The following is a 25,718-nucleotide window of genomic DNA, read 5'->3' as shown; positions in this document are numbered from 1 at the left end:
GGAGACTCGAATGGCTCGCCGCTCCAATGCAGGAGACTCGGATGGCTCAATCATCCCAGAAAGCTGGTACTCATTTTGCTGAACTCAGAAGGATGGCAGGCTGAGTCAACCCCACCTGGTATTAATTCAACAGCAAAATGGGATTTAAAACTCAGGACCCTAGGATCCCAAGCACACCACCCTAACCATAAGCTGGGGGGGGGGGGCATGCATTGGTCAGTTTATGTTTTCCCACTGTGAAGTCTCCCCTCCTGCCACCCTTAATCCTTCCTCCTGCACACCATCGGTCTGCTATCTCCTCCTCTGCTACTTTCAATCATTCCTACTTCACACCATCAGTCCATTTCCCCCCTCCCCCCACTTTTAGCCCCGCGGCCGTTCAGTCATCCCTCAGTCCGCCGAAATCCCTCTCCATTTTCCCTCCATTCTCACATTGTTTGGTTGGGTCATTTATCCTTCAGGCCGATCAGATTACCTCCACCGCATGGGACTGTGTCCATTCTCACACATATTTGTGGCACGAGATGTGGTTCTTTTCCCGTGCATGGTGGCAGCCAAGGTACAGTGAGGACTACAGTGAATGCTTGCGTACAGAGAGGAGGGATTGGGGGCTCCCTTCACACCTAAGGTGCATGAAGGGAGGGGCGGGGGCTGCATTGAAGATCCCTTTAGAATGACACGGAATTTTTCACATTCTGCATTGTGGACCCACCCCCAATGGATGCACTCCAATTGGGAGGAGGCTCGCATGAGCCGAGAAGAAAAAAAAAGCAATATAAGAAGAGGAAGAGGGGAGAAGTGCATGAGAGGAGATGGAAAGAAGGGATATTCTGTGTGGAGAAAAGGAGCTCATAGCTGGTCCTCGTCCTTGGGAGAGAAAGCCAGATCAAGAGGGAAAGAAGGCGAGATTCTGGGAGGATGAAGCAGGCAGGAGTGCAATAGTTGAGAGGAGACAAAAACGATATCCTGCAGGGGAAAGCAATATGAAAAGGAAGGGGACAAAGTCGCAAAAGAGTTTCTCGTTATCCTAAAACTAAAAGCTTGTCCTGCGAGGAGCAGAAAGCCCATAGTGCAGAGGAGGGCAGTGTGGAAAGCCCATAGTGCGGAGGAGGGCAGTGTGGAAAGCCCATAGTGCGGAGGAGGGCAGTGTGGAAAGCCACTAGAGCGGAGGAGGGCAGTGTGGAAAGCCCATAGTGTAGAGGAGGGCAGTGTGGAAAGCCACTAGTGCAGAGGAGGGCAGTGTGGAAAGCCACTAGTGCGGAGGAGGGCAGTGTGGAAAGCCAGGAATGCGGTTTCGTTCATGGGAGCTGCTGGACACGGGCCCAGCAGAAACGGAGTTGTTTACAGCTGGCATATCTGGGACTCTGGAGTGGACTCGCCTACTGGGTCTGGGTTTCTCAGGGACACGGCTGTGTGTCCCATCATGCCACATCACCACTACCCATCTTCCCCATCCATATTCCCCGTTCTCTCATATATTTGGGCTTATGCAGCCCCGTTGGGCTATGTGAGGTGAGGGAGAAAAGAAAAGACTCCACTTTTCCTTTCTCCATACTTTTCTTTTCTTTTCAAGTTCTTTTTCTTGTCTTCTTCTCCCCTGAGTGAATGATGGCCAAGTCTCTTGTGTAAGTAAAATTGTGAAAGGAAGAATAAGTGTTAAGGATAAGTCTGCTCTTATATTCCATTTGCTCTCTTGCTTATAAGCACTCACTTTTAAATGATTGCTTGTGTGCACATAAATTCTGTTGTTATTTCCAATCTCTCGGTTGTCTTTTCCTTTATTGGTTTGACACATTGTATAGGTATAGTTCGACGGGAAGTTGTACCTCAGCTGATTTGCTCTGTTAGCCAGTGCTGCTCCTATCTGTTTCGCTCAGCACAAGATCACCAGGTGTGACGCCGAGGGTTGCTGTGCCAATAGAAAGGTATCCCGGAAACATAGAAGCATAACCCTGTGAGGCCGGTAGTCGAAGTCAAATGACTATGGCTGTGTAAGAACTCCAGCCCATTGGAATGAGGAGTAATCTGTGGTCGACAGTCTCAGGATTCTGTGTTCGGGAGAAACTCAATTACTTCCCCTCGTGGTGAGCCCTGAACCCTGGGCCATAACAATATCTATACTAATAAGTGTGTGTGTGTGTGCCTCCTTCATCACTCCAAAACCATGAAACCTAGCGGCCTGAAACTTTGAAAGCACACTAAGGGAACTCCAAGGGAGTGCGTGAGTGAAAATTGGGTGTTTGGGTTCATTAAAACATCCCTTTTGAAAATAATTAACGGCCTTGTTTCATTATATCCTTTACTAGGTGCATCCTCGGCCACACCGCTCTCCATGGGGTATTAAGGAACATCCTGGGTTACCTCGCTGGGATATGAAGCCGCCATATTTTTTGACTTGCTCAACCATGCCCTGACTTGGAGCAGGCCACAACGATTTCTTTACGATCGTTTATTTTTCACTTTTCTCACTCATATTATTGAATGCCTGATCATCATACATCGACAATCTCTTAAACTAAGTAGAATTACAAAAGTTAAGCTCCAGAATTGAACTTAGCAACACTTCCAACTGCTAAAAAAAGGGTGTTCATTTGTCCATTTCGGCCGTCTCCGGGAGGCGTGTGTGTAATATGACGGTTCGGTGATTGCTGATTGCATGCCAAGCGAGCCATTCTTATCAAGCCTTTCATTGAAGGGCTTAAGCCACTTGGCGAGCACTCCACAATATTCGCACTGTCACTGAATACTGCATATCGATCGACTTGAACAATGTTCAGGGGCCACTCACCTGCGATGGCCCCATGTTGTTCTGCGGTTACTTCGGCATAGATAAATACAAATAAAATAGAAGGGCAACACTTGGTAGAGCACATACCTCTACCCTGTAATTCCTGATCCACGATAACAAATCTGGCCCAATACAGTTTTTGAAATATCATGCTATATATCATTTTTGAGCCCCATCTCTCAATGATGAAGAATCACTTGAAAAATTCTCGTCGTCGGATCGGGATCCAGATCTCCACCAAAATCAAAGCGATTTGTCGTGGTGACACAACCATTCGGTCCACCAAGTTTAGTCCGAATCCGTCCACAATTTTTTGAGATATCGTGCTATATATCCTGTTTGGCCCTATCTCTCAATGGTGAAGAATCACTTTAAAATTCCAGTAGTCGGATCGGGATCCAGATCTTCACCAAAATCTAAGCAGTTCGTCCTTGGAATACACCAAACCTGTCCACAAAATTTCCTCCAGATCCGTCCAGAACTTTTTGAGATATCCTGCACACAAACAGACAAACAAGCAGTCATAGACTGGTACTCACGAAATCGTCAACTTGATCTCTGACCTTGTCTAATAAAAGCTGTCTCTCGAGAAGGTCGTGACGCAAACCAGAAGTTTCTACGATGATTCTGTACCAAGCCATCAAAAATCGAATGTTTGACCTCACTGTGACCTTGACCTTTGACCGATTTTGACCAAAATCTAATCAGCACTAGCTATCACCCTCCTGAATCACGTGGTGTAATTTGACATTGGTAGCTTCTTCCGTTCTCAAGTTATCGTGCCTACAAACAAACACACACACGCACACACACAAACAAACAAACAAACACACAAACAGAGGATGGAAGTCATCAATATACTTACAATATCTAAAGATTTCGTAAGTAACAAACAGCAGACAGACAGACAGAAAGGGGTGAAAACATAACCTCCTTCACCTTCGGCGGCAGAGGTAAAAATGAAACGTTTTGTTAACGTCACGATAGAATATCCGAGAGGTACGCATGCTCGCTCTCAGTTGTCGAGCCTGGGTTTGAATCCCGACCCAGCTATAAACTATCATCCCGGTGTTTCACAGGCAGAGTAATTCATCAATGTGTGTGCCGTTATTATGGACGTCACGTCTGCCGGAACCCCCCCCCCCCCCCACTATATCTCTATCTCTATCTCTATCTCTCCCATCCTGACTATATGCCTATTAATTACGTACTGTTGGAATATCAGTTGCAGCCTGACTTCACACATACAGGTCTCTTAATTACGTACGATTGGAATGTACTTTTCGATGCTTTAGACTGCTCAGACCCCTTCGACCATTGGAGACCCTTTAAGAACCCAAGACCCAAAAGACCAAGCTGACCCAAAAGACCATGAAGACCCAAATTACCCAATAGACCCCGAGGATCCAAAAGACCCACAAGACCCCTAAAACCATTTAGACCCCTTAAGACCCCTTAAACCTTTAAAACACTTTCAACACTTTCAACACCTTTCATCTCTTCACCCTTTAGACTTTTTATACCGTTTTGACCCCGCGAACCTAGAGACATTCACACCCCTTAAGTCCCTTTAGACCCCTTCGACCTGAACACCATTTAGACCCCTTACAGCATTCAGACAGATTAAACAGCTTAGACCCTTGACCATTTAGAGTTTTAGACCACTTGGACCTTTTTATGATGCAAATAAGTTCCAAATAAATATAATATTATGTAAAATATTATGATGTAAAATAGAATATGATGTAAAATATTACAAATAAATTTGTTCAAAAGAAATGCTTGTATTATGATTGATGTCAGTCATGACAACACAGCAAAACTGTGACGTCAATATCTGTAAGGACGTGTGGAGAGGCGAGCGTAGCGAGGCGATCCACGCTAGTACTGCATGTAAAACCGAAAAACACGGGTGGACAGTGAATCCTCATTGAGGTGAAGCCTCTGTCATACCACAGGAGTATATCTGTTGATTATATAATGTTTGAATTGTACCGTGAGTATATCTGTTAATTATGTATTATTGGACCGTGACCAAGCCTATTAATTGCGGACTTCCAGAAAGTACCTTTTAGACATTTCGACATTTACACCCCTGAGAACTTGTACACTGTTTTAGACCATTTTTGACTTTTTAAGACACTTTTGTACCCTTTACATCCCTTAAACCTTTTAGACTTTTTCACCCTTTTATATCACCTTGACCCCTTGACCCATTAGACCCCTTTCAACATTTTAAGACCTTAGACCCTGAAGACTTTTACACACTTTAAACTGCTTAGATATTTTGACCCATTAGACAGTCTTGAAACATTTTCGACTCTTTTGACTTGTGGCTAGTGTTGGAACATACCCTTTCGATCTTTTAGAACCCCCTTAGACCTTTTAGGCCCCTTTAAACCTTTTAAGACCCTTTAGACCCCTTAAAGTCCTGAAGATCTTTATACACATTAGACCCCTAGACCATTTAGACCCATTAGACTGCTTAGATCCCTTGACCATTAGACCCTCTTTAGACCACAGCTATTAGAAAATACCCTTTAGACTTTTAGACCTCTTCAGACCTCTTCGACCTTTAGACCCCGTAACATCCTTACAAACTCCTACAGACCCTTTTGACCAATTGTACCCTTTACATCCCTTAGACATGTTAGACCTGTAGACCCATTATATCCCTTTATATGCACACCACACAAACATCTATAAAGTATTCTTGCAATACATAGACGATACTTTTTTTCAGCAAGTAATATGCAATGTCCACCTACCTGCAGGCTGGGTACTCTGCGAGGTTTAACTGAATTGGTTCACCAATAAAAACTTTGAAGCATATTGTTTTTGAGGTCAAAAGCTCAAAGGGTCAATTGTCAACGTCACAGAAAAATCATCAATTTTCATCCAATTGACTTGAAATTTGAACAGGATGTGTACGTTGGGTCACTAAAGCCTATTGTTGGTGGTCAAAAGGTGAAAGCTCAAGGTCACATAAAATCATCAATTTTCATCCTATTAACTTTAAATTTCAACAGGATTTGCATAATGGGTTACAGAATTGGTTCAACGAAAATAAGAACTATCAATTTAGACATTTCGACATGTCAACGGTTTCCATGACAACAATTTCACTCCCATTATACTAAAATGGGACTTTGTGTGATTTTATTATTACCCTACCTCAATAATTTTTCAAGATATCACATTGAAACCTGCACAGCTTATTTGTACGTATTTGTAGAATATGCAAGTAAAACTTTGTCAAAATTAGTCAAAAGTCAAGGTCATCTGGAACATGCAAAACACTTATTAGGCCGCAATTGGAAAAATGTATCAGCCGAATTTGTTTTGCACAATAATATAATCAATCAAGTAAAACACTTGATCGGTCAAATTTTCGAAATTCTCAAATTGCTGTTTCTATGGCAACTATTGTTTATTTGGATTTTGCAAGTATCATGCTATGCACGACATCTTTCTTGTTTGTTTGTCAGTTTGTGAGCAGGATATTTCAAAACGTCGTGTACGGATTCGGATGAAACTCGGTGGACAAGTTGGGTGTGTGTGACAGGGAAGAATTGTGTGGATTTTGTTGAGGATCAAGATTTGGATCTGGATACTAGAATTATTTAGGTGATTCCTCATCATTGAGAGATGGAGCCAACAACTATATATAGCACGATATTTCAAAAAGTTGTGGATGGATAATGATAAAACTAGGTGGATGAGTTGGGAAGGTGACAAGAGCAAGCTGGTTCGATTTTGGTTCAGGTTCAGATTCACATCCGGTCTATCAGTGGGATACAAAACATAAACGGTTCAGCCTGGAGGACGTGTGTGCTCTACCGAGTGCCCTTCCAGTTATATATGAATTATGACCCATATCTCAATTGCTGATGAGCATTTCGCATTAAGAAAGTGTAGAATATAACGCACACACTTGTTCTCGAATGGGTGACCACCTAAGTCATACTGGAGAGTCGGGTGAACTCTCATTCCATCTCAAAAAAAAAAAAAAAATCTTCAAGATGTATAAATAAAAAGCTCTACAGTTAAATGACGTGAGTTTTATAGAACACAGAGCACCCATTTCGCTCTCACCTTCATTCACTTGGTAAAGACAGCAGTGAGCTCCGCACACAGAGCTCGCCACCCCCGCCTGCGCACTCGAGACGTCTTTCTCCGTGTGATCACTCTCCGACACCCGAGTGCGACAAGGACCTGCAAGCACCCCACCGTGATCGGGTTGTGCGAGGTGGGGATCGTGCAGAACGTTCGGTGCCGGGAATGCGCGTGCTGCAGGTCGTGAGCGATCATTGCACGCGAGGTGCGCACGTTTTGCACATCCAACCAAGCGCGTTCTCCGCGCTCCGAAGGGCTAGCCCACCCCCACGCGATGCGCGCCCCCACCCCTTCACTCCATACAGCGTTTGTACACCGTGATAAAGAAATAAAAAAGTGTGTCTGTCAAATAGGGAAACCACTCATTCGCGGTTCGTCAAACTTTCCAGACCACAGACGTTTATATGAACTTACAATTACAACCAGATGGATCCAAAAGATGGAATTGCAGCAAATGCATCTTCTGGGAAGGATTTCCATATGTTTGCAATTTCCATGCAGATGCAACATTACAAATGAAGAGTTTCATGCGAATTGTGCAAGGCTCATGAAAGCACAATATTATTGACTCGATTAGTTCGAATCGGTTTGATGCACGAAGGGAGAACATGAAATTTAAAATCCTTCATTTCCATGATATATCAATGTTTTACGTTACTCACTGGAAAATTGCTTTCGAGAGTACAGAGACATGAACAAGGGAATGACATGTTTGCGGAGTTGCTTCGTATGCAGCCTGTGGCTTCTGGCTGCATCGTTTTCTGGAAACGCAACTGTGCCGCTGATGCAGTGGCCCTGTTACTGGTAAGGGGGTAATCAATTTGCTGACCTTGGAAGGATGACAGGCTGAGTTAACCCACCTGGTGTTAGTTCAACGACACGACAGGGGCTCAAACTCAGGACTCGAGCTAAGATCTGAAGCCAGACACCTTTAGTGTCAAGCCAACACCGGGCTCGTTTACGGAGTGTCATCAATTGACTCGCAAACATTAATAATATATCCAAGGAAACTGAGTATTTTTTTTTTCTCTCATCACGACAGATAATACTCTGCTGTATATAGGCTAGTTCAATGTGTATATATATATATATATATATATATATATATATATATATATATATATATATATATATATATATATATATTTGTGGTTCCACATTCTTTTCTACGAACCACTTGCCACCTATTGTTGTGGTGCCGGGTTCAGTGGCGAGGACGACCGTTAGACTGAGCAGTTGGGCCGTCTCCCACCGAACACCAGAATGGAAGGTCGTCACCCCAGATAACTCCAGAGTCGACAGGTCGCTTGAAGGACCGTGGTCGCCAATATTTCGACGGCGTGAGGTGGGGTCCACTTGTCTATTCCAATTTACCTAAGTACCCACTGCGTCTAACTACTGGGGAAGCCACACCCTCGGCCGACTTTGTCCGAACCGAGTCGCTGTTACCGGCTCGGACTCCGGGTTATTGCTCGACAAAATGAGAGATGGAAGTCGGCGGCTGTGGAATAGTCAGAGGACCAGCTTGAGACACAGCAACGACGACCACCAATGACACACACCAAGAGCAATGGCGACCCCTTTCTCCTCCGGCAATTTCAACCCAACTCCAGCGAACACTCAGGGAAGCCTGGCGATTCTTATCCCTCCCCCGGAAGAGGTGCGGTGATCGGTCCTCTGAGGTAATCTTTGCTCTGATTGGACGGGGGCTCGTGGGGTGATATCTGTCCCCCTCTGATTGGACAGGGGGAAAATCCTGCCTTTCTGGGGCAGAGTCGGAGCTCTGATGGTAATCGTTGCCCTGATTGGACAGGGATTCGTGGGGTGATGTGCTGGCCATCCATGATTGGACAGGGGGGAACCCCCTCCTTTCCTGGGTGGAGTCGGTGTTGTGAGGTGAGGAAACCTCCGCCCACGTCCGTGGTCGAACGCACGTGGGCAATGGCGTCAATGGTGCGAAGAAGTGAAAGATTGATTTGTTGGTGTTGGGTATTGCAAAAATCTAACGAGAAAGAAACCCGCAGCGCACGGACACTTATCAACCCATTAAACATAGGGGAGGGTCCTAACTATAAACACATACTTATCAAAATTATGCGGGAACTCTGGCTGTTGTGTGCAAATGGCTTCCAGATTCGTAACAATATTTCCTCACACACAAACACATTTTCCTCGCCGCCCCCAAACCATTTCAAACCGCTTCATGAACGCCTGCGATAAAAGATTGCGCCAAAACCCAAGGCTCATGAGCGGATTCTCTTCACGGGTACCCCGGGTTTTATGAGGTTTTATGTTTATGGAAACGGCTTCGAACAGGTTTTATGAGCGCCTGCAAAAGAATATTGCACCAAGAGCCAGGCTGTAGGTGACTCCTCTCACGGACGAGGGGGGCAGGCTCGAGCACAGAGGGCTCTGCAGATCCATAAAAGGCTGCATGTGGAGCCTCGGAAAAAGAAAGGCATAGAAAGGCGAGGAGGATCGGAGATTCAGATTCGAAGCTTGAGAGGGTTTTTCGGACTCTGTTGGAGGATCTATTATTATTATTATTCACAAGAACGCGAGGGTCCTCTCGTATTTCTCACTTTGCATCCTTATCTCTCTCTCTCTCTCTCTCTCTCTCTCTCTCTCTCTCTCTCTCTCTCTCTCTCTCTCTCTCTCTCTCTCTCTCTCTCTCTCTCTCTCTCTCTCTCTCTCTCTCTCTCTCTCTCTCTCTCTCTCTCTCTCTCTCTCTCTCTCTCTCTCTCTCTCTCTCTCTCTCTCTCTCTCTCTCTCTCTCTCTCTCTCTCTCTCTCTCTCTCTCTCTCTCTCTCTCTCTCTCTCTCTCTCTCTCTCTCTCTCTCTCTCTCTCTCTCTCTCTCTCTCTCTCTCTCTCTCTCTCTCTCTCTCTCTCTCTCTCTCTCTCACTCTCTCTCTCTCTCTCACTCTCACTCTCACTCTCACTCTCACTCTCACTCTCACTCTCACTCTCACTCTCACTCTCACTCTCACTCTCACTCTCACTCTCACTCTCACTCTCACTCTCACTCTCACTCTTTTCACTTTCCTCGTTCACGTTTTCTTCTTTCACTCTCCTTCGCGCTTTGTCGATCCATTTCTCATCACGCCATTCGTCTTCATCATTCATCATTTCCTGCATCTTCCATCTCCGTCTTTTCACTCTCTTCCTTCTTGATTTGCCTTTGCTTTCATGTTGCCACGTCTGATAGCTGCGTCGTTGGACCCTCTGCCTCATCTACAACACCTAGGCGTCATGCCAGGAGACGCATTAAATACGTGCCATGAGTGATGTCACTGGTCCACGGGAAACACCGGTGCCATTGCCGTGCAAGGAGCAGGAGCAAGTGTTGAGGGTTCCAGTTTCAGTTCGGACATGAGAGCCAAAATCAACAAATGTGAGGTGTGCAGGAATCCATCCTGTCCCCTTGTGTTTATTTCCATCCTCATCTCATCTTCTTCACCAATCATTCATCTCATCATTCTTTGCCCATCATTCATTTCTCCCTTCAACATTGCAAGCATGATGCCGGCATATTGTACTGGAGCGTTTTTCCTTATTGATACGTTTCCAAAGGAAGGTCTGTCACGTAGAGGATAATTTGGGAAAGTATACATGATTCCCTTCATGTACAGCCTTTTTGGCTGTTGGTTGCATCATTGGTTAGGGACACGGCTATGCCGCTGATGCAGTGCCCCTATTTCCAGTACACTGGTGCTCATTTCTCCGACCTCAGAAGGATGACAGGCTGAGTCAACCCCCTGGTGTTACTTCAACGGTTTAGGGCTCGAACTCAGGATCCGAGAATCCCAAGCCACCACCCTAACCACAAAGCCAACACCAGGCTTAGTACACATACTATGATGAATTGTTGAACATAAATGTCATTTCATTGTTTTCCCTCACTGTAAATACTTGTTTACTTGCCGCTGTAAATTCTTGCATTTTGTAACTGCCACTGAAAACCATTTCCTCAAGAAACTATGTCCTGACTTATTCTGTCCATTCTGATGGCACCAATGACTGCTGAGACTTTTGGCCAGCTCGGATTTGTTGTCTATCTCAGATGTTAGTTCGATCTCTGATGCGGGTATGTGACATTGATTCCGCTTGGCTAACTGACTAAAGTCTGTTGTGTAACCGCTGGCACGGTTCCCCTTTTGCTTCGCTTAACTCACCGGCACATTGGGATTGTTGGGAATTAAGACCCGGCTAAACTGAGATCCGAACCATGCTGGACCAATGAGAGAAAAGATAAAGGCGAGCTGGGAACATTTCTACAACAATTATTTATTTACAATAAGCGAGGAAAAGCATGTGGCACAACAAAGGTTTATTGGGGATGTAATGCAGGGAAAGATGAGAGATCTGTGGGGTGTGACAATTGTACAAGCAACTTACAAAAGCAGACACAGTGCAGACTTGACGCGAGATTAATAAAAGCAATTACAATCACAACAACGAAGATCTTATACAGGCTTATCTAACGGACAGGCACCAACACACTCAGGCACACACTCAGACAAAATAAACTCAATGAAAGGCAAAGGACGAAAGCAGCCAGGGAGGGAAGGAGTTGTTTTTTTTTGTTGTTTTTTTTGGTTTTTTTTGTATACCTTGGTCGAGGCTCGTATGAGAGCTAACACACAACTCACAGCAAGGGGGCATGAGACGAGGGGCGGGAGTGGAAGGGACAAAACAGTGGGGAACAGACACATTAGGTGAACTGTGGAAGGGAGAGGGATGGGAATGGGACGGGGAACATGGCGAAGAGAAGATGGACATTACAGGGACTTTCAGGAAGGAAAGCAGGGGAATTGAAGGAAGTGGGCTTGGGTGGATTATCGGCGGTAGAAAAGATCGAGGATTTGGATGGGGGAAGATAAGAGGTGGTGGTGAACAGCTGTTTTGAAAGCCTGGAGGGAAGAATGGGAAAGAATAGAGTGAGGAAGTTTATTCCAAAGGCGGGAAAAAAGAGGAATGAAAGAGTGAATATGAGCAGTGATTCGTGATTTTGGTAGTTTTACCAGAAGGGGGTTGTTGGCGGACCTTGAGCGCCCTGTGGAAATGTGGTGGGGACAAATCGCAGAGAGAGCAGGGGGGCAAGGCTGGAGAGGAGTCGGTAGAAGACAGAAAGACCACCGACCAACCTGCGGTGATTGAGTGAGAGGCCCAAAGACTAAGCTTCATTGCAGGAGATGCCGATGATCCTAAATGCCCTGGTTTCGACAGTGTGAAAACGAGTAAGGTGGGCGGCAGGAGCACCAGCCCAGAGGGGAGAGCAGTACTCCATCAGGCTACGGACAAAAGCTTTGTAAGTGGTCAGGAGCTCAAGAGGGCCGAGGAAGGACTTAGCACGACGGAGGATTCCCAGTCGGCGACTGGCTTTGGAGGCGAGGTTGGAAATGTGACTTTCCCAGGAAAGGTCATGGCAGGTAGTGAGACCCAGAAGCTTGAAAGAAAAGACTTCTTCCAGAGGATTGTTGAGAAAGTGGATGGGGCGGTTTTCTAAATGGTCCTTTCGAAGAGACATAGGGAGAGTGTGAGATTTGTGTGGATTGAAAGACATGTTCCACGTGTTGGACCAGTTTGTGATTTTATCCAGATCTGCAGTGAGCGAAGAAGCTGCTGCTTGCCAGTCTGAGGGATGACAGATAGTACGGCAGAGGGTGGAATCGTCGGCAAAGAGAAATAGAGGATTTTCCAGAGAGTCCGAGAGATCATTGATGAAAACCAGAAAAAGAACAGGGCCCAGAACGCTACCTTGAGGAACTCCAGCCTGCACAGGAAGAGGGGATGAAAGAACTCCCTTTAGGGCCACACGTTGACTGCGACAGGAGAGGAAGTCTGCGAGCCATGAGTGGAGATGGCCTTGAATACCATGGGAAGAGAGTTTGGTGAGTAGGGCAGGGTGCCAGACTGTGTCAAAAGCACGTGATATGTCCAGGGATACGGCTCAGATTTCCTGTCTGGCATTGAGGACCTCCATCCATTGATGGGAGAGCAGAAGCAGCATATCCAGGGTAGAGTGACCTGGTCTGAAACCAAATTGATGATTGGAAATCAAGCCATTGGAGAAGAGGAAGGATTTCATGTCTGAAGCGATGATGGATTCCATCACCTTGCTGATGATTGGGAGAAGGCTGATTGGTCTGTAGTTACAGGGATCTGTTTTTGCACCTTTTTTATGCAGGGCAGTGATGTTAGCAGATTTCCAAGCAGATGGCAGATGACCTTGGGCAAATGAGAGGGTGAATAGAACAGAGAGAGGGTGAGCAAGAGCAGAAGAGCAGGCTTTGAGGACACGTGGGCTGATGCCGTCTGGACCGGTTGCAGAATCTGACTCGAGGTTTGAAAGCAAGCTCTCCACCTTGTCAGGAGAAAAGGATGCAGAGTCCAGGGACAGTTGGGTGCGACTGGGTAAAGTGGGTAGAGAAAGTTCTGGGTTTCGGACACAAGATTTAGCTGCAAACACCGAGTTTAGACATTCAGCTTTATCACCGAGTTGAGGTCACAATTTTTGGTACCTGAGCGTTTCGGGGGAAGGGATGCTCCGTGGTGTGGCACCCGACAAAAGCTGTGCAGTTCGCTCCACAGCCGCACGTGTGGTAATCGTGTATGCAGCAGGAGCTTGAGTGGAGGAGAGCGGAGTCCAAAATGACGAGAGTTGAGCAGTAGCAGGACCAGACAAGAGGCTTGGCCGAGGTCGTGTCGGTGGGGACCAGGAGGCGGGCCGTCGAGGTGAGACGTAAGCAGAGCCAAGCAGCCAGAACACCTTCGCAACAACTCCTTCAATTCCCTTTCGCACTTCTCCTTCCAAGGCCTCCCACAACAACAACCTTGCCATCCAACAACAACCTTCCCATTCAACTCAATACCTTCGCATCCAACAACTCCGACCGACTTCTTCCTTTTTATCCACCCCAATTTCGCCCCAACTCTGAGGATTGCTCCGTACTTTACAGATCACGGAGCTCGGGGAGGAGCCATGGTGAAACCGATGTCATCGTCCGATCTGAGCATCCCGATTTGACCCGGCCTTCATGTGGTCCGCCTTTCTGGGCGGGGCCAGACGCCAGCTTGGCCCGCCCACACCGCGCGTGCCTGGGTTTGGGAAGGTGGATGCCGATGCGGCTTCCATAGCAAACGTCGGGATTTTGCCTCAGAAAACGAGACTCCGTATACAGCGATGGTGGTACGCTGTGGCCAGCGAAACGAGGGTAGCAAGCGAGATGAATTTACCTCAGAAAAAGGAGGGAATAAAATAAAAGGGGAAAAATGATTTATTAATCCTCACTAGAGCCCATCGCAACACACTCCCTTGTCTTGCTACTAAACACAAGGAAGGGATCTAACTACACGTATATTAATGGAATAACTGACTCGGGGCAACTCTCTGTTGTATGCATACGGTTCCGAGAACCATAACAATATATATTGTAATGACGAGTCTGTAAAAAGGGGAGGGGGTAGTGTTGTGGTTGAGGAAATTCGCAAACCACCACTCAGGTCCTGTAGGTGAGATATATCTGTAAGTCCATGTGTAGTTAGCCCAAACGCGTTGTTTAGTGGGAATAAATGTGATTCATTCGGGCTGCGACCCTTTAAGATAGCCGTTTTTCTGTTCTATCTTTATTTTGAACCAACCACGTCTCAACCGCCATCACACAACAACCACCAACCACAACGCCGCTTCACAACAACAACAACGCCAACAGCCACGACCTTTACCTTCACAACTCGCTCTCGCAAACATCGCATCACCACCATTCCAAGCGTCACCGTGGACAGGGACCGCCACTTTAGACCCTCCACCACCTTCACCTCTCCTGCGGCCATTCTCGCACCGCTTGTGGGCACCGAGCGTCAGGCTGTCCTGGACTCGTACAGGGCACGCGCCGAGCAGCAGGTGCAAAAAGCGGCCTTTCCGAGGAAAAGTCGGATCAGGAATGATACACGCCCACTTCTGATCTGTCCTATCAGCAAGCGCGGGGCGATTTGGCCCCGCCTCCAGGCGCATCGGAGTAGAATCGATATATGCAAATTCGAGGATCAGGGGAGGTTCACGCCCACTTTTCCTCCGTCCAATGGGCGAGCGTGGCTCCACCCCCGAGCTCATCCTGATCCGGAAATTTGCATATGGGTTCTCCTGCCGTACTATAAAGGGCCGAGCACGGGGCAAATTCAGTCAGTTAGTTTTGGGCTCGGGCGAGTTGGAGAGGTGTGGCGGCAGCGAAGTGTGGCGGCGGCGGAGTGTGGCAGCAGCAGTCAAGACGGGTCTGGAGGAGAGTCGGAGTCTGTCGGGGTTCGGAGTCTGTCGGGGAGCTGCAGAGAGGGGAAGCCGGGAGCGCGGTCGAGGTCGCAGTGGAGTCGCTCGTCGCGGGACCCACGCAAGCCAGCTATCCTCTTTCCCCAGAGCATCAACAATTCCCCCCTCACCCCCCCTGCGCTGAGATAGTGCGGAAAGGGGGCCCCGTTCCCACCCCATTCCAAGCAGTGCCAACGAAACCCGCGAAGGAGCGCGGAGTCAGGGCACCGCCGCCACAATTTGCGGCTCATCACAAGACGGGTAGGCTCCGCCCGGTCTCGCGCCCACAGACCACGTCTGCCCCCTTGTCGTTGAGGGTGGTCCTTTTCTTTTGCTTTTGAGTATATGTGTTGTCGGCGCCGTCTGTAAAGTAAAACTGTGTAAGTGTTGCCGTGTGCTCGCGTAGTCAGTAGTAGATCTGCATTGTTGTGTTTCTTTTGCAATTGCTTTTGGTGCATAATTGTTGTAATTGTATATGTGTGCTATCCGTGTGCCACGGAATAAATGTGCCTTATGTAGAACTGTTTTTCCCGTTTCGCTTCGTCTTTTCTTTAATTGAATCTCCATCTTACTTCACGTAAAGGGTTGGTAGTGGGCTAAATACGCTCGTTAATTAATCGGAACCGTCGAGGTTGACGATAACACCGCTCGGTTATCCCGATAGTACGGTACGGGTCGCTTAAAGTGGCCCGTGTCCGGAGTCGACCTGCAGCGAGGTGCGATCGTCCGGTCTACCCTCCGTGTGGGTACTTAGGTAGGTCGAATTTGGTGAACAACCCTATCCCACGCGGGGGGCCGATTGGCACGATCGTGGTGAGGCCGAAAGGCCCACCCGTGACGAGTTCCCGGCGTTAGTCCGAGAGGATCACGGCAGAATTGTCCGTCCGGTGGGCGACGTGCCGCGATTCGAGTTACGTGGCCGCTCGCACGCCGGCGGGCGCGAATCCGCAAATAAATATATATATATATATATATATATATATATATATATATATATATATATATATATATATATATATATATATATATATATATATATATATATATATATATACACACACACACACACACACACACACACACACACACACACACACACACACACACACACACACACACACACACACACACACACACACACACACACACACACACACACGTACTGTATATATATATATATATATATATATATATATATATATATATATATATACATACACACACATATACTGTATGTATATATAGGTTGAGTCAGAAGTAGTGCCCGATTTCTGTCAGTTGATTGTTTCTTTGCCATTTGTATTACAGTGTACAAGAAGGTAGAAATAAATGAATGACATGTTTATCTAACCATTTATTCAAGAAAAAATTATTACGGAACTGTACCAAGCTGTTTTACTTGCAATTTTCAAAGTGCCCTCCCTCGTGATCGATGCACAATTGCAGCCGAGCAGGAACAGAGCGGCACAAACGTCTGCAGAGTTCGATATCAATTTCCTCAAACTTTGCAGTGATCTGAGCCTTCAATTCCTGAATGGTATGAGGCTTTTCACGATAAACAAGGTCTTTCATGAGCCTCGAAAGAAAGAAATCTGGAGGTGTTAGTTCTGGGGAGCGTGCGGCCACTCGATTGGACCGCGGCGGCCGATCCACTTGCTGGGAAAGTTTTCATCAAGCCACTGATGAACATAACGTCCATAATGAGGTGGAGCTCCATCATGCTGGAAATAACAGTCCTGATCTTGTATCCTGGGCCAAAAGAAGGTTTGCAGCATATCCAGGTAAATTTCTGCAGTGACAGATCCCTCAAAGAAAAAGGGTCCAATTATCCCAAGCTGTTGGGATAACCGTCACTCTTGGGTTATTAGACACAACTGTGTCTGTTAATTGTGCCATTAAGCTTAAAACATGCCTCATCTGACCCCCAAAATCAAAAATAAATAAATTACGAAAATTAATAATCTGGATAAATAAAAATAATAAATTAAACTCAAGGTCAGTGCTAAGCACTGTTTTGAACCCTTCCCATAGTTCCTCAACAACTATAAAGACGTTCAGACATATTACACACACATAGTTGGGATTGTCATACGTGTGCTGAAATAGTTGGTATTTTCATGTGTCATACGTGTACTGAAATGGGTGGACACTTATCCAACCAAGATATTGTCGTTTTGTATTTTTAATTAATTTTCTGATACTTGTATAATTTGTTTTTCCCTTGGAAGTTGTGGGTTATTTTGTGCAAATAAGGGTGGAAAGTCTGATTTAATGCAATTTAATTCCAGGCTCGAAGGCAACAAAAGGTGAAAATTTTGAAAAGGGGTATAAGACTTTCTATAAGTAGTGTATATCGTTTTTGCCTCCATCTCTCATAGTGGTCACTTAAAAATATATATATATATATATATATATATATATATATATATATATATATATATATATATATATATATATATTTAATTCTCATGTCCGGATCCAGTTCTTCACCAAAATAGAATAAATTTGTCTTTGTTACACACCCTATCCACCAAGTTTCGTCTGAGTCCATCCATAACATTGATATATCCTGCTCACACACAAACAGTCAGACAGGGGTAAGAACATAACCTGGTGGAGATAATAAAACCATATAATTGGTGAGGTATGTTTCTATACAAGTATATTGGTGAGGTTCGACGAAGAACTTTAGACAAAACAATGTTTTGTTAACCTCCGCCATCGAAGATGGATGGAGGTTACTGTTTTCACCCCTGTCTGTTTGTTTGTTTGTGAACAGTATTACGGAAAAACTCCTGGACGGATTTCGACAAAACTTGGTGGGGGTATTCGGTATGGTCCAAGGATCATGCAATTAGATTTTGGACTTGGTCCAAAAAAAAAAACTTCGAAAATTTTGCAACTTTTTTTCAAAAAAATTTCGATTTTATTTTTTTGGCATTTCTACATGCACGTCGATCTAGTTTAGTTTATTCAATCGTGGTTCAGTAGAGTCTGATCCGTTTTGACCTACAATGAATAGGATATCAGGTTCACTTAAGTGACCCAGCAGTGTTGGCGGTGGAGGTTTTGCACTCTACCGAGTGCTCCCCCTCTAGTTTATTTTCTGTTTTAATTACACAATGAGGATGTCTGTAATGTCACTGTTTTACACCAACACACACTTTAGAATGGGTCTGATGGCAACACATTGTGTGACGTCAGGCTGAAGACCAGTCAATAAGGACACTCAATGATCTCACAATAAAGTGAATGTCTCAAAAGGTCATTCATGTGTGTAAGCACCTTTAGAATGAATGATTGCTGCAAACCCCCTCCTCATCCATGAAGAAGCCACCAGAGAAAATCCAGAGGGAGTTGTTGCCATTCTTGGTGCAGCGTAGTGCCAAACTGTGTCATTACAGAAGTGTACATTTTATTCAATCCATGTGAAAGAATGTCCAAACGTGCTTTATTGCATTTAAATCAGGACTCCTTGCTGACCAGAGAAAGGTTGTGATGGCATTGTTCTGCAAAAAGTCGGTAATTGCATGAGAATGGTGGGGTCTGGCATTGCCATCTGTGAATACAGGTCTTGTGAGAAGAGGGTGGTTGTCAGTCATTTACCTTCATAACATTTTTACAATCAATTTTTTTTTAATCTTAAAAAAAAAACTTTTCTGTCTATTTTACAATCATAACAGGCAGCCAAATATCATAACGGATCTGCCACCAAACGGGATGGGCTTTACAATGTTATTGGGTGTATAGGGCATATTAGGTTGCTGTCAAACCCGAGTTCAAACAGTCGAACACAGGAGAAATCGGCTCTCATCAAACCGATGGATCTTCCTCCAAAATGCAACATTCCAGTGTTGATGTGCCAGGCACCATGCCAAGTAGGTTGCTTTGCATTTTGGAGTGAGAAGAGGGCATCTTTTCAGTCTGATGGCTTTGTAACCTGCAGCACGAAGCTGGCTCCAAACAGTTCTCGTGGATAACCTCTTGAGGAGGGGGGAGGTGGGGGGATTCCATATTCCATTCATACCGCAACACTGTGCTTGTGGCAAAAGGAACAGATCTGACAAACTCGATTAAAGCTGCATTTTCTCTGTTATAGGTCACCCTAGGTCGGCCAGTTCGAGGCTTCTCTTTTAACATCATTGATTTGTTGATGATAAGACAAAATAATTTGTTGATGATTGTGGACCAATCTGCTGATAACAGTCGGATGGAAGCCGAGTTGACGTCCATTTTACGGTATGACATCCCAGTATTGCTCCTTCCAATAATTTGTCAACTTTTGGCTTCACCAAGTTATATATTTGTTATTGTGAAGATTGGACTTAGTGAAGTCTAATGTTCACAATTTTATATTGAATATGGAATGTCTTCACAAATTTATGTTGGATAATATTTAATATTCACAGTTTTATATTGCATAACTCACAATCTTCACAGTTTTTAACAACACATCTTCACAGTACGCAACTTTTAAAATGATGTGTGACTGCTAATGAAGCCTTTGCACGTGTGCTGAGTGTGTGTGTGTGTGTGTGTGTGTGTGTGTGTGTGTGTGTGTGTGTGTGTGTGTGTGTGTGTGTGTGTGTGTGTGTGTGTGTGTGTGTGTGTGTGTGTGTGTGTGTGTGTGTGTGTGTTTTCAGTGACTCTGTTCTGCTCGCCGGAAACTTTTAACCTGCCATTACGAGCACGAAATCTGCAATTCAAATTGTCTTTTTAACATAATTTTCAGCAGTTAGACAAAAGATTGGCAGTTTCAAGATGGTTAACTATAATGGTTGCGTTCCTGAATGCAAATCGGACTCCTGGAAATATAGGAAATACAAGAAATATCTGTAGATGAGAAGTGTCGAGTTCCTACCTTTTCCTGTTGATATAATTATCAAGCAGTGGCAGTAAATACATAACACACACACACACACACACACACACACACACACACACACACACACACACACACACACACACACACACACACACACACACACACACACACACACACACACACACGTTTTTCCTTTCACCAAAAGTTGCAAAAATCTCATATAATATATATACAGTCATGCGCCACTTAATGACGGGGTTACGTTCTGAGAAACGCGTCGTTAAGCGACGTCGTCGTTGTGCGAACATTTTTTTTTTTTCGTTTTCGAACATCGTACTTTCACAAAACTAGACACCTAGGCTATATGGTGTAGCCTATTGCCCCTCGGATACAAACCTGTACAGCATGTTACTGTACTGAATACTGTCGGCAATTGTAACACACATCCAAGAGAGACGGAAGACACGTTAGTTTTACCTTTGTGCTGTTCATGATGGCCATCGGTATTGTTAGCAGCAGTTTACAATCGCCTCTCGCATCGATTATAGAAAGATGAATAAATAGCGTTTGGATTTTATAAATACGTAATCATTGCATCGATGTTATAATTTATAAATGAAGAAACGAGCTCCTGTCAATTGTGATATATATTTTCGGAACAGTGCGATTGTTTTTATAACATGAAAAGCTTCACCAAAAAGAAATTTGTGTCTTAATTTCAACTGTAACAACGATTTATTCGCGGAATTCTTCAATACAAAGGTAATTTACTTACTTGAGGGTTGAAATGAGAGCGAGAGAAGAACCTTCAGAGTTTAGGCTTTATTCCATTTGATTGGAGCCGCTTCTACGGGCACACCGGGGAATACAGGTTCAGCTAGGAGTACATAAGCAGTAACGTAGACATGTGCAATTAATCACCGCAGAATAAATCCGCGTAAGCACGGAGTTCGATATAATCTCCATTCTCACCAGTCAATGAGCACCTTCAGTTAACGAGCATCAAGTGAACAGCCGATGTAAATGGCAATGCCCCGGGGACAATCACCCCGCACCGCGGAGACCTCCCTTTATACGCGAGACGCACAACATGTGATCCCGCGTCATGTCCCTCCATTCACCTCAATTCACCACATTCTCCTCACCTTTAAAATGTAACTAGGGGCCCATCTTACACACCATGATTGCTTTAGCACTATAGGAGTATACATTTCAAGCAACGCGGACTAATAGGTCTACAGAAGCATACATGCCAAGCAGTGATTATTTTGAGTTGTAGGAGCATGGAAATGAGCATCGATATATGATATAATGGGCATATAGGAGCATGAGCAGCGAGAATGCCGATAATCCCCTTTACAGATTGAGTCGTCGAGGGGGCCTTATTCGTCGACCTCTCCGGGAGTAAACGGCAGTTTCACTTGAGGGAGACTCCCGATCCTCTTGGTGAGCCTCGACTTGTGCCGGGGATGACTCCTCGATCGCTCTCGGGTGGAACGCGGCAGCCCCGTCGCCCGGTGGAGTTCCTGGGGGGGAATGTCAGAAGGAGGAGTGCCAGAAGGTGGTGTACCTGCGGGAGGAGTACCTGAGGGAGCCAGATGGCGAACCGACACAGTGGTCTCCCTGCCATCCGGGAGCCTGACATGAGCATACTCTGGATTAGTGTCAATGAGTTCGACCCCCTCCACCAGGGGTTCATACTTGCTTTGTCGTACCGGGCGTTTCATGAACACTGTACCGGGATGGGTCAGCCAGTTGGGCACCGTTTGACCGTCAACATAACGTCGCTGGTGAGTAAACATTCGTTCGTGAGGAGTTGCATTGGTGGACGTGCAGAGCAAAGAGCGTATGGAATTCAGAGCGTCGGGAAGAGTAACCTCCCACCGCTCGGGGCCCAGTCCTCTCGATTTCAGCGCCAGAGTTACGGCTTTCCAAATAACTCCATTATACCTTTCCACCTGCCCGTTTCCCTGTGGGTTGTAACCCGTCGTTCGACTAGTTGCTATGCCGAGCTCTAGTAGGAATTGTTTTAGCCCGGCCGACATGAAACACGGCCCTCTGTCTGAATGTATGTACGAAGGTCTCCCAAACATAGCGAAGAGGTCAGAGAGACATCTCACGACAGTGCCCGAGGTCATATCCGAGCACGGAAATGCGAAAGGGAACCTTGAATATTCATCAACAACGGTGAATATGTATCTGTTGTCTGTTTCGGTCGGCAGGGGCCCTTTGAAGTCGATGTTTAGTCTCTCGAAGGGGGAAGTGGCCTTGATCAGTCTGCCAGATGCCGCGCCAAAGAATCTGGGTTTTAGTTCAGCACAAACAGGGCATGAAGCATTCATTTGTTTAATATCTTCAACAGAATAGGGAAGATTTTGTCTGCGCACGAAATGTGCCATTCTGGTTACCCCCGGGTGGCACAGAGACACATGGAGGTCTTGCAAAGCCTGACTGATTGTTGCTGAACTGTAGACCCGAGAGAAGGTGTCTGCAGCAGGGTTTTCTTTCCCGGGCCGGTAAACAATGTCGTAACTGTAGCAAGCTAGGTCTATCCGCCATCTCATAATTTTTTCATTCTTAATTTTCCCGTTATTTTTCCCATCAAACATGAATGCCACGGATCGTTGGTCCGTAACGAGCATGAAGTGGTTTCCCAGTAAATAATGTCTCCATTTCCGCAGCGCTTCAACGATGGCATACGCTTCCTTCTCTATCGCTGAGTGTCTCTGCTCGCTTCTAGAGAGAGTTCTCGAGAAGAACGCGACCGGCCGCCCAGACTGATTAAGTGTAGCAGCTATGGCGTGATTTGAAGCGTCGGTTTCCACCACGAAGGGCACCGAGCTGTCGATCGATAAAACCACGGACTTACTGATATCATCCTTGAGGTTGTGGAAAGCTCTTACAACAGCGGCATCTGGTGGAAAGTTTTTGCAATGCACTAGGGGATGTATTTTCTCGGAGTATTGCGAAATCCATCTCGCATAGTAAGCGAACATCCCGATCACCCGGCGCATTGTCTGCAAGTCCTGAGGTGGTGGAAGCTCACGGAGCGGGCGCAATCGTTCAGGATCAGGCTTAATTGTGCCGTCGGCTATCGTGTAGCCGAGAAGGTCAATTGACCTTGCCGAGAATACGCATTTCTCGTAGTTGAGAGTCAGATTATATTTTCCAGCAATGCTCAAGAATCTGTCCAGATTCCTATCATGTTCCCTCTGATCCCTACCGCACACTGTGACATTATCCACGTAAACAAAAGTGTCTTTGAGGTTTTCATCTGAGATGATGTCGTCCATAACCCGTTGGAAGCAAGCTACCCCATTCGTGACACCGAAAGGTATTCTCCTGAATTGGTAGAGGCGCCTCCCTGCCTGGAATGCGGTGTAAGGTTTGTCTTCCTCTCGGATGGGAATTTGATGATAGGCGCTTCGCAAGTCGATGGTACTGAATACCTTATAATTGGCCACGCGTTCGACCATCTCATCTATGCGCGGCAGGGGGTAGGCGTCGAGTTGGGTGAAGCGATTGACCGTTTGGGAATAATCAACAACCATTCGTTTCTTATGGTTCTGACTGCTGGTTACTAACACCTGTGCGCGCCATGGCGAGTCGCTCGGTTCTATAATTCCTTCTTCCAGTAATCGCTTGGTTTCTGAAGTGATGAAATTCATGTCAGCAGTGGTATATCGCCGCGATTTAATCGCTATCGGTTTGCAGACCGGCGACAAGTTAGCGAACAGCTGGGGGGACGTCACCTCCGCGGTGGTCAAGGCATTTAAAATTAGACGAGGTTTGCTTCCTCCAAAGGGTATTTCGACGCTCGTGTGCTGCTTGAGGACATTATGACCCAGAATTACGTCTGCGCACAAATCACGAAGCACCAGTACCCTTACATCCCGATGCGTGTACCCTTTTACGTCCAATTCAACATTGCAGTACCCTCGTACGCGGGATTGTAGTGAGGTGGCGGCCATGCATACCGTATTGTCAGTCGGGTGGATTACCCATTTCCTGCCCTTCACTAGCGAGCTGTTGACGAAACTTTCAGAGCTACCGGTATCAATCAGTGCCTCAGCCTTATGCCCGTTAATTCGTACGTTGATGATAGCCTTGGATAGATTCCCCGGGGAGGCTGCAGTTAATTTATTTTGCGAGTAGAGAGCCGCAGAAGTGGGTTTATTTCTCCTTAGAGTAGATTTACATACCCTGGCATAATGCCCTTTCTTGTCGCAATTCATGCATGTGGCATCTCTGGCGGGACATTTTTGACGAGGATGCCTTTTGTACCCACAAAAGAAGCATTTACCAACCGGAGCAGTTGCTGAGGAGTTTGACGTGGCCTGGGTATCCAGCTCCTCGGGTGTTTCTCCATCCCCTATGTCTGGCTGTGTCTGTGCCAGTGGGGTTCCTTGGGTTCCCATCGTAGCAGCGTTCATTAGCAGCATCGGTGTCCCAAATGACTCAGATTGCTGCTGAGCCGTATCCATCGCTCGTGCCTGATCGACTACCTTGTCAAGAGTGGGTTGCGCTTTCTCTAGTAAGCGTTGCCGTATGTGGGCTGATCTGAGTCCTTGGATGAATGCCTCCCGTGTCGCTTCCTTTCGGTGTTCCTCGGCGCTTACGGCCCGGAAGCTGCCGTCTTTTCCCAGCTGATTCAGAGCTTGCAGGAACTGATCGATTGTCTCCCCGGCTGCTTGCTTGCGTGTGTTGAGAAGATGTCGTATGTATACCGCGTTCTTGGGCTTCACGTAGAGCGCTTGCAGCACCTCGATCGCTGCTTCGTAAGTGTCGCACTCCGAGAAGAGCCTGTATACGCCGGGCGAGACATGATTCACGAGAGCGGCAAATTTGTCGGCTCCTTCCTCGATGATGGTCAGATAGTGTGAGAAGGAACAGAACCAATGCGACCATTTCATTTCTGCGTCAGTCGCGTTTGGGTCTGCGTCGAACCTCTCTGGTTTGTAGATCTTGTCCATCGTTGGTTGAGAGAGCCGAGAAAATTAAATGGAATAAATTGAAATGAGAGCGAGAGATGAACCTTCAGAGTTTAGGCTTTATTCCATTTGATTGGAGCCGCTTCTACGGGCACACCGGGGAATACAGGTTCAGCTAGGAGTACATAAGCAGTAACGTATACATGTGCGATTAATCACCGCAGAATAAATCCGCGTAAGCACGGAGTTCGATATAATCTCCATTCTCACCAGTCAATGAGCATCTTCAGTTAACGAGCATCAAGTGAACAGCCGATGTAAATGGCAATGCCCCGGGGACAACCACTCGTGCCGCAGAGACCTCCCCTTATACGCGAGACGCACAACATGTGATCCCGCGTCATGTCCCTCCATTCACCTCAATTCACCACAAGGGTAAACGTGCAAACATTGGTTCAGTTTGAAAGCCGATTTCCTTCAATCCCGATTTAGCACGACCTTGATTTTTTTCGCGATGACATTTTATGGACCTCAACGATCGCATTATAACAGGGTCACACTGTCGTTTATTATCATTATGAGGTATTATGTACTGTACAGTGTACATAATTGTATGTGCTATTTTTATACGACTGGCAGCGCTACGTCGGCTACATCACTCAGCGATAAGAATTTTTCAGCTACATTTTTTTTTCATTTTTTTTTTTTCAGAGCTGGCAGATCCGTCGTATATGCGATCCGTCGTTGCCCGAAAC

The 25,718-nt window shown here is 46.0% G+C and overlaps 1 protein-coding gene across 2 annotated transcripts in view; it reads right to left on the bottom strand.

Annotated features, from left to right (window-relative positions):
* The window catches only part of STXBP6 (syntaxin binding protein 6), a 247,941-nt gene that overhangs the window by 198,778 nt on the left and 23,445 nt on the right, over positions 1-25,718 (bottom strand). The window contains exon 1 of one of the 2 annotated variants that reach the window (XM_085888838.1): positions 6,884-7,154. The exons of the other annotated variant lie outside the window; for it this stretch is intronic. The gene's annotated coding sequence lies outside the window, so the exon portion shown is untranslated. Of the gene's footprint in view, positions 1-6,883; positions 7,155-25,718 lie in introns of those variants that run through there. 2 annotated transcript variants of the gene reach the window in all.

Source organism: Eptatretus burgeri, chromosome 7 (assembly GCF_056783735.1).
Source record: "Eptatretus burgeri isolate ZD-2024b chromosome 7, Ebu_testis_v1, whole genome shotgun sequence".
Taxonomy (NCBI): Eukaryota; Metazoa; Chordata; class Myxini; order Myxiniformes; family Myxinidae; genus Eptatretus; species Eptatretus burgeri.
The sequence above is the reverse complement of the archived record's forward strand: the minus strand, read 5'-3'. Positions and strand labels throughout refer to the sequence as shown.